Source organism: Chrysemys picta, chromosome 2, assembly GCF_011386835.1.
Source record: "Chrysemys picta bellii isolate R12L10 chromosome 2, ASM1138683v2, whole genome shotgun sequence".
Taxonomy (NCBI): Eukaryota; Metazoa; Chordata; order Testudines; family Emydidae; genus Chrysemys; species Chrysemys picta.
This window is the reverse complement of record NC_088792.1, coordinates 200,176,905-200,186,815: the sequence shown is the minus strand read 5'-3', so window position 1 is coordinate 200,186,815 and position 9,911 is coordinate 200,176,905.

Sequence of the window (9,911 nt, the reverse complement as noted above, 5' to 3'; positions counted from 1 at the left end):
AAATTCAAAATGATCTGGATAAACTGGAGAAATGGTCTGAAGTAAATAGGATGAAATTCAATAAGGACAAATGTAAAGTAAAAAGGATCAATCAGTTGCACACACACAAAATGGGAAATGACTGCCTAGGAAGGAGTACTGCAGAAAGGGATCTGGGAGTCATAGTGGACAACAAGCTAAATATGAGTAAACAGTGTAACGCTGTTGCAAAAAAAGTGAACATCATTCTGGGATGTATTAGTGTAGGGGCAGAATTTTATATTTGTACTATCAGAATTAATGTATGATTTGATCATCCTGCCAGCTACCCTTTTTGAATAACAGAAAGGAATGACCCTCTAGGACATTGGTAGAAACGCATTTGACAGACTGACAGTGTCTGTACTGATGTTAAGGCAGGGACAGACCAGAACAATCCTTATCACTGATTATGGTCACCCTTTCATTGTAGGATAAGTTATAATGTCTACTATGGTTTCCTATATGTATTATAAATTAGGCAGTCTAGTTAAATATACATTTCTTTATTTTAAGGTTTAGTAAGTAAGACAGAGGAGCTTGTATTGTGTCTATGTTAAGGAAATTAGAGGAATGTTGAAGGCCTGGGCCACAATGTGAACTGTTTTAATTACAAAATTTAGTAAGGTTTAATTTACAATGCCTTTCTTGCTCAACATAAAAACTGCTGTATACCTTTTGAAGGTCTCTGTAAAAGACTGTTTGTGTGAATGAGGAAGGCATATATCAGGAAAAGATAAGGTATGAAGGCCATTGTTATAGCCAGATGGTCAAGAAACAAGGAATGAAGAGACTTAACAATACCAGAGAACTATCAGTGTGCATCCATGATTGAGGAAGGGTAGATTGATGACCCTGAGGTGGAGGCTGGCAGGGCCGGCTTTAGGCCGATTCAACCGATTCCCCACGCCCAAGCCCCGGCTTCCCCAGGGGGCAATTTAAAGGGCCTGGGGCTCCCAGCAAGGACTGGAGCCTCAGGTCCTTTAAATTGCCACCAGAGCCCCATTGCTGGAGCCCTGGGGTAGGGCTGCAGGGCTCTGGGGGCTATTTAAAAAGTCCGAGGCTCCCATAGCTTCTACCGCCCTAACCCTTTAAATAGCTGCTGGAGCCCCGCCACTTCCCCAGGGCTCCCTTGGCTATTTAAAGGGCTGGGGCAGTAGAAGCAGGGGAGCCCTGGGCCCTTTAAATAGCCCCCAGAGCCCTGGGGTAGCGGGGGGATCCAGGGGCTATTTAAAAGGCTGGGGCTCCAGCTGCCTCTGCTGCACCCCCTGCCCGCACCAGCCCCGCACCCCCTGCTCTGCCCGCAGCCAGCCCCTTTCTCCAGCCAGCCCCGCACCCTCTGCCCGCAGCCAGCCCCTGCTGCACCCCCTGCCCTGCCTCCAGCCCCGCACCCCGTGCCCTGCCCGCACCAGCCCCTGTCTCCAGCCAGCCCTGCACTCCCTGCCCTGCCTGCAGCCAGCCCCGCACCCCCTGCCCACAGCCATCCCCTGCCGCACCCCCTGCCCTGTCTCCAGCCAACCCCTGCCGCTCCCCCCTGTGGCCCTGCCCGAAGCCAGCCAGCCCCACACCCCCCCTGCCCTGCCCGCACCAGCCCTTCACCCCCTGCCCTGCCTGCAGCCAGCCCTGCACTCCTGCCCTGTCTCCAGTCAACCCCATCGCACCCCCCTGCCTGAAGCCAGCCAGTCCCGCACTCCTCTGTCTCCAGCCCTGCCAACCCCTGCCGCACCCCCCTGCGGCCCTGCCTGAAGCCAGCCAGCCCTCCCCACACACCCCATTTCCAGCCAGCCCCGCACCCCTTGCCCTGCCTGCAGCCAGTCAGTCCCTGCCCTGCCTCCAGCCAGCCCCATGTCCACTGGTGCCCTGCAGTTCCCAGGGCAGGGAATGAGGGGGGCAGGGAGCAGCTGGGATCCACACATGTGCACACCACTAGGGTGACCAGACAGCAAGTGTGAAAAATTGGGACGGGGGTGGGGGGGGATATAGGAGCCTATATAAGAAAAAGACCCAAAATCGGTACTATCCCTATAAAATCGGAACATCTGGTCACCCTAGCACACCCCCAGGGAGTGGCGGGGACCCACACATGTGAAACGGAGCTCATTAATAACCGATCAACATATATACATCATATATGATGCAATGTATATAATATATAAGTTTATTATTTATTTAGTTATGGAAAGTAAATAATACATGGAAGAAATGAAAGGCTTTTTTTACATGGTTTTTTATTTTTAGTCATGCCTGCCAGGGCCTCGCCGAAAATGTTCAAATTGGGCCCTGCACTTCCTAAAGCTGGCCCTGGAGGCTGGCACCCCTAAAGACAATTAATTAAATCAAATCCGGGACAGAATGACCCTCTCGGAGGTATTTTGAAATGTTAACATCAAAAAATAACATCAATTAAGAAGTACTGGTCACAAACTAACACAGCAAAATCCAAGACTTCAACAGAAAAAAAAAAAACTATAAGAACAGGGTGCTTGGCTATGGGACTTTGGGTTCATCTTGCCACAACTCCAGGAGCATCAGATCATGACCGACAGAGTCCGGCTCCCCTCTGTGACCAATCTGGCTGGCCACTAGATTGATCCAGACTCTGGACTGGTAACTATAAACATCAACTGGCAGGACTGTGTGTGTGTGTATAACTAAAAAGCATATGCTAACTGCTGAATTCTCAATAAATGTGGCGTTTTTGCCTTCTCCCCTATAAAAGATCTTGTGTGCTTTGTATAGCATAAGATCAGCAGGAGTGTTATAAGCGAAACATGAGATGTAATTCTTCTGCTCTACTCTGTGCTAATTAGGCCTCAACTGGAATATTGCGTCCAGTTCTGGGTGCCACATTTCGGGAAGGATGTGGACAAATTGGAGAGAGTCCAGAGAAGAGTGACAAAAATGATTAAAGGTCTAGAAAACCTTACCTATGAGGGAAGATTGAAAAAATTGGGTTTGTTTAGTCTGGAAAAGAGAAGACTAAGGGGGACATGATAACAGTTGTCAACTATGTAAAAGGCTGTTACAAGGAGGAGGGAGAAAAATTGTTTTTCTTAACTGAGGATAGGACAAGAAGCAATGGGCTTAAATTGCAGCAAGGGAGGTTTAGGCTGGACATTAGGAAAAACTTCCTAACTGTCAGGGTAGTTAAGCACTGGAATAAATTGCCTGGGGAGGTTGTGGAATCTCCATCATTAGAGATTTTTAAGAGCAGGTTAGATAAGCACCTGTCAGGAATGGTCTAGATAATACTTAGTCCTTCCATGAGTGCAGGGGACTGGACTAGATGACCTCTCAAGGTCCCTTCCAGTCCTATGATTCTATAATTAGGACTGCTGACATCATCACAATGCCAATTTCTCCCCCCCCACCCCGTTTCTGCTTATTAGACAGAAACGCCATTATACCGTTTGGGCGGATATAGAGAGGCTTAGAGATGGTTTAGTGATTAGCATTACCTCTTCTAACATGGCAGCTGAAGTAGCAGTACATTTAGCATCAATGGGCATGTCTCATTTCCACACTGATAACAGTTTATTAGTGAACAGTGAATCAGTGAATAATCATTTATCAGTGGTTTATTAATTTTCAATGGCAAAAAATGTAATATATGATAGGTCTGGTCTACACTACAGAGTTAGGTCAACACAAGGCAGCTTACATCAACCTAACTATGAATGTATGTGTCTATACTAAAATTTTGCTCCCGCCGACATAACTCACCCCCTATGCCAACTTAATAACTCCACCTCTATGAGAGGTGTAGCATTCAGGTCACTGTAGGTAGGTTGATGCATTGTCAGTGTAGATACTGCTTTACTTACATGGACTGTTAGTGGCCTCCAGAAGATGTCCCACAATGCCTCACTTTGACCGCTCTGGTCACCATTCTAAACTCTGCTGCCATTGGCCAGGTACACAGAAGCTGCTCCCCTTTAAAGCCCTGTGAATTTTTGAAATTGTATTTCCTGTTTTCCCGGCTCGGAGAGCTCACATAACAACTCTTGAGCACACCAACAACTGCCCAGCTGACCACGCTGGCTCCATGCTGCAGTTGCCCTCCTGCCTGGAGTACGTGGGAGGTGTTGGACCTCCTGTGTCTGTGGGGAGAAGAGGCTGTGCAGGCACATTACTGTCCTCCAGCAGCTCTCCCACAATGCCACACACTGACCACTCTGGTCACCATTGTGAACTGTGCTACCCATGAATCACAGGGACCAGAAGTCCCCCCTCTCCTCTAAAGTCCTGTAATTGTTGGAAATTCCTTTTCCTGATTGCCTGACATGGTGAGCACACCTAGCAGGTCTCCAGTGTAGCTTTAAATGTATTTGGTTTTGAATTGCCTGTTCTATTTTTTGTCACAGAATTCTGTTATTTGGAACATAATTCATCTTTATTAGTTCACAACATACGCACGTGGTGCTCAGCAGTTCTGAAAGTGATGAATTACCTGTTACTGCAGAGTATCACACAACTCATAAGATCATTCCCAAACAAAATTAATAGGTCTGTGTTCCTAAAGATGTAAGAGTCATGCACCTTCCTTCACCAACCCACACTGATGTCAGTGAAGCATTCCTGGTGATCCACCAGTGCTGGCATAAGCATAGAAAAGTAGCCCTTTTTGTTGGTGTGCTCAGGGCAAGGTGGGATATGCATGCTGGCTATTGCTTCACCGCTGTTCAGGAACCCAATAGCTGCAAAGCGATCCACTATGTCCTGCACATTCCTGAGAATCACACTCCTACATAGCAGGAGGTGATTAATGGCCATGCACACTTGCATCAAAATGGCCCCCCATGGTGGATTTCCCGACTGCTGATTGATTCACGACTGACTGGTAGCAATCTAGGGTTCCAAGTTTCCACCATGTGATTGCTATTCACTTCTCCACTGTCAGTGCAGCTCTCATTTTGGTGTCCCTGCACAGGAGGGCCTGATTGAATTCAGCACACAGATCCAGGAATGTGGCTTTACGCATCTGAAAATTCTGCAGCCACTGCTCGTCATCCCAAACCTGCATTACGATGCGATTCATCCAGTCACTGCTTGTTTCTTGGGCCCAGAACCGGCACTCCACCATCTGCAGCTGCTCTGTGAACTCTGCCAACAACCAGGAATTGGTTCTTGCTATGTCCCACAGCAATCTGCCCTCCAAGGAATTGTCATGTTCCCTGTATCTCTTCTTGCAGCTCTGCAAATACTGCAGGATTGTGCACCCTGTGCTTGCAATGCCCATGACAAAAGTGCAGAGCTGTGCAGAGTCCATGCTTCCACCAGAGATGGTGGAGAGTCAGATTTGTCAGTTTGACAGAAAGACACAAAAATTATGGGATACGGATGACATTATGGAATGGAGACTGTTGCAAACTGGGAAGTTGACCCCAAGCTCCCAGTCATCCCTGCATGAATTGTTTTGGCCCCATCAAGCTCTGCCAAAACTTCCCAAAAGACAATGCGCTGAACAGTGGCGAATTGCAAAGTGGGATAGCAACCCATGCTGAATTGCACTCTGCATTGAGACAAGTACCTGTGGTGAGTACGTGTTCCACTGACAGAAGGAGCCAAGTATGCACGTGCAGAGGCAATGTGTTAACTGTGATGGCTGTTTGCTGACGTAACTTGAGTTGACATAAGTTTCTAGTGTAGACATGGCCTGAGATAGACAGACGTTTAAACAGCACATGGCAGAGGTGAAGGGGGCTTAGCTTTCAAATGCTTGGGAAATGCTGCCCTAAAGCCAGGTCTACACTAGAAACTTTTGCCAGCATAGCTATGTTGGTTAGGGGTGTGATGAGGAGTGATCCCTGACTGACCTAGCTGTGCCGGCAATAGTGTGCTTCTGCCAATATAGTTTATTTCGTTCAGCAGGAGGCTGAAATAATCTATACCAGTTTTGCCAATATAAGCTGCGTCTATACTAGGAATCAAGTATCAGAGGGGTAGCCGTGTTAGTCTGGATCTGTAAAAAGCAACAAAGAGTCCTGTGGCACCTTATAGACTAACAGATGTATTGGAGCATAAGCTTTCATGGGTGAATACCCACTTGGTCAGATTCATGTATTCACCCACGAAAGCTTATGCTCCAATACATCTGTTAGTCTATAAGGTGCCACAGGACTCTTTGTTGTTTTATACTAGGAATGCTTTGCTGTTATAGTATACCAATACAGCTATACCGGGAAAGCTCTCTTAGTATAGAGCTGGCCCACATGATCATTTTTGGGAACCATTTGGCTACTTCACCAATGATCCTGTCACACATCCCATACATAGAACTGAGAAGGGAACCCATTGGGCAGGACTTTCTGTCGCCATCAGCACCACTGTCTGAAACATGAGTCTCTTGTAAGTGTCATCACAAAGAACAATGTTAATGTGGAAGAATAATACAACTGGCAATTATGAGCAAAGTAATATTCAATACTCACAGGTACTAACTGTAGGAATTTCATTGTGCATTAAACATTTAACATTTTTGTCTTTACAAATTATAACTTTGGGTGACAGATCAGCTAATCTGACCATGATTCAGATTTGATATAAAGTAGAATTAAGGTTAACAGTTACAGAATTGCATAAACTCAGTGATTTCAGGATGACATCTTCAAACAAGATAATTACCATCCCAAAGCATGATTATTCAGGCCAGCACAAGAGGTAGGCAGCCTTGATGTGGGATATGCGTATGTGTGTGCGCACAACCCCCCTCCCCATTTAGGGTCATACAATGCAAAGGTAGAACAGGAAAACAGGAACTGTAACTGTTGTGCTACAGCACTGACTACAGTCCAGGATGAATTAGGGGACAGACTCATTTTGGGACTGGGAGGTCTGGGATGATGACAAACCGTGCACAACAAAGCAATCTGAAATATATAATAGGCCTGTGAAGTAAAGAGTACGTGTGATTTTAAATAGATTCAGTATTCAACTTTGTGTATACACACTGTTAAATTGATGTAAAATGGGTTATATTGATTTAGTTTGTGCCTGTAATTTAGGCCTAATTTACAGAGTTTTTGTACTCATATAATTATTGTGGTTGGGGGTGTGATTTGTTACCCAAAACCAGTGCAACAGCTGGTATGGACACAGTCATAGTAGTATAAAAGGTGCCTTATAACCACCTTTATACTAGTATAACTGCACCCGCACAAGGGGGCTTTAACTATAATGGTACAGTTAAAGTAGTACTACTTGTGTGTATGGACAAGCATTTACATGCACAAGCTAAACTGATATAGACCAGATTTAAACTGATGTAAGAGTGTTCACACAGCACACAGGATTTTTGCACTAAATCAGTTGTTAAAGAAATTTAAGTTAAGCAGGGTAACTTATACTGTATGTGTAAACAAGACCTGAGAAGGAGGTGTCTCTGACAAGCTCAGTGGCCAACAGTGTCAGTGGGAAGGTGGTAGAGGGTAGAAAGTACTATCTAGACAAGTAAGACAATTATACACCACTACCTCGATATAATGTGACCCGACATAACACAAATTTGGATATAACGTGGTAAAGCAGTGCTCCGAGGGGTGAGGCTGCGCACTCCAGTGGATCAAAGCAAGTTCAATATAACCCGGTTTCACCTATAACGCGGTAAGATTTTTTGGCTCCTGAGGACAGCGTTATATCAAGGTAGAGGTGTATATAACTAATACTGTTCCTACCTACCTTAACTATGACTGTGAACATAAGATTAGTTATGTTAAACAGATGGTGCATCTGATTCTCAAGCCTTTGATTTTTATGAAAAACTGGTGTAACATATTGGAAAATCAGGCCCAGTTTCTTTTATTTTAATCTGATTTCCTCTTTCTATTCATGCATAGTTAGCTAGTGCATCACAATGTGGAATTGGGCCTTAGAGCAAAATAGGTATATTTTGACCATAGCATGGCTAAGGTGGGACAAAATAAACAAAAATTTATTTAAGGATGTTGACACCAAGGATGGGGATTGGTTTCTGTAGGATGGTACAATGGGCAATACCTATAAGTAATGGGATACAACTAAGAAAAGAAATACTTAGGGGGAAAGTTTCAAAAGTGCTCAGTGTTGGCCTAATGCTATTCCATTTCAGTCAATGGGAACAGAGTTAGGCCAATGCTGGTGGATTTCATCCCAAGCTAAGGAACTGATCTTACACTCATTTCTCTTGTTCTTGGTGTTCTCTATCTAGCGATTTCTGGAGTTATTTTTCATAAGAAAGGAAGTTTTATTACTATAATAATTCAAAAAGAAATGTTTATTGACTAGGAATATTTCTGAATAAAAACAGTTTCATTTTTATTAACATCATAACATCACACTTCTGGCATTGGTTCATCTTCAAATAAGATTGATCATGGTATTTATTTTCCATTAAATCTGACTGGTACTTTTTGATTCACATTTTCTTCTTATTTAAATTTTTTTTAGTCAGAAAGATTGGCATTGAAAAGCTCAGACACAGAATTTGCGAGCATTATCCCTGAGGTAACTGCACTTCTCACCCTACTGTGGCCTCCTTGAGGGCACCCTACTTAGATATCTGGCCTCTAGCCATCACCTTTCTTGGGACGGAGTCCCATGCCTCTCTGCCTCTAGGCTGGGAATGTAGACTCCAATTCCTCCTGCAATTTCCACTGTGATCACCATAGCAGGTCTGACGTTAGTTTAGTACCTTCCATCCTGGTCTCTCAGGGGAATGACATGTTTAACCAGTGACCAGCCAGTCTTCATAAAGCAAAGTGTTATTTATTCTGAACAAAAGCATCACAGAGAAACATATCTTAAAAACAATAAACAGCTTATTTGCAGGTCTAGCTTTCCAGGCAGTCATCCATCTTCCACATGGAGATCCTGATAGGATTACAGTACTTCAGGCCTATTCCACAGGGTCTGCCATTCTTGGCCACAGTCTCATGTCAGTTATTTAACTGAATGAGGGTGACCTGCATTCCTATGTCAGGCTTGTCACTTTATACGTTTTCAGTTCTTTGTTTGCTAGGCTTCTTCACCCAGGTCAAACGAGGCTATGCAATTTGCCTCAGCAGGCGAGACTTCTCCAGACTTGCTACTTGCCTAGGGATTTGCATTAATTACTCCCCAGGGGGTTTAGTTTCTGTAAGAAACCTTGTAACTCCCTCATTCAGTCAGGAATATAATCTCTAGCCCATAAAGATGGATACAGCATTTATAAAGTTGATACAACAATAGTCTTTGAATATTCCATATGCCCATAGCATCTGTCACATCTTACTCTTTAAGAAATAAATGGGATTACTTGTGGAATAAGGAACTACTCAATATGAGTACATCTGGTCCTTAATACACAGGGATCTGAAAGTGAATATTCTTTTTTTTAAACTTTTTATTAATGCAAAGTTACAATAAAATGTTGATATACTACATTGTACATTAACTACTCGGGATCAGGTTAATATTCAAAGAACCTGACAAAGGATTCTAGCCTGCTGGTTGGTGGGCCCTCCTTTGAGTACACCAAAAAGGGTTACTAAATTTCTAAATACTATCCTCTATTCGGCACTTCTGTTGTGTACGTACATGTTTTGAAAGCTTTTCTAGTGCAATGACAGTTCATATTTTAGTATACCACAATTCCATAGGAGGAGGGAGTCACATTTTTCCAATAATGTGCAATAGAAAATCTATCTGCTAACAGTTAAAAATTTGTCATTCTGTTTAAAATGTAAATCCTGTACTGGTGCATTAAGTAAGCAGGTCAGGAGAGCTCTAGGAAGCCGGCTTTTCTCTCAAAATTAATTCCTGGACAAAACCACCCCTCCAACAGAGTGCCTCCCTTGTAACAAAAATATGATGGACCTTAACTGGAATCAAATGCCAGCTGTACATTAATTTATATATATTTTTAAATGAGCTACACA